The sequence below is a fragment of the Triticum aestivum genome, chromosome 2A (assembly GCF_018294505.1).
Source record: "Triticum aestivum cultivar Chinese Spring chromosome 2A, IWGSC CS RefSeq v2.1, whole genome shotgun sequence".
In the NCBI taxonomy this organism is placed as follows: Eukaryota; Viridiplantae; Streptophyta; class Magnoliopsida; order Poales; family Poaceae; genus Triticum; species Triticum aestivum.
Genome location: NC_057797.1, coordinates 20,578,798 through 20,579,159, shown reverse-complemented (window position 1 = coordinate 20,579,159; position 362 = coordinate 20,578,798).

The following is a 362-nucleotide window of genomic DNA, read 5'->3' as shown; positions in this document are numbered from 1 at the left end:
GTTTTAGAAAAAACAAAATAAAATTATGGAAATGTCAAAAAAATAAAATAAAATAAGTTTTCCATGTGATATGTTGTCGGGGGAAAACTGTCCTCCACGAGCACCTATGGGACCGGAGCCCCTTTGTCTGTCCGGTGAGAGGGCGGAGGGAGCACAAAGAGCAGATCGTAGCGAACACACGGGCAGTTTACCCAGGTTCGGGCCGCGGTGGACGCGTAAAACCCTACTCCTGCTTAGTTTGTATTGAGTTGGAGAGCTCGGGAGCTTGAAGAACTAGCTACACCGAGCGTACGAGCGATCTGGATTCCGAATGTCCGAACCCCTTCTACGTTGCACACGGGCCTCCTTTTATAGTGCAAGGG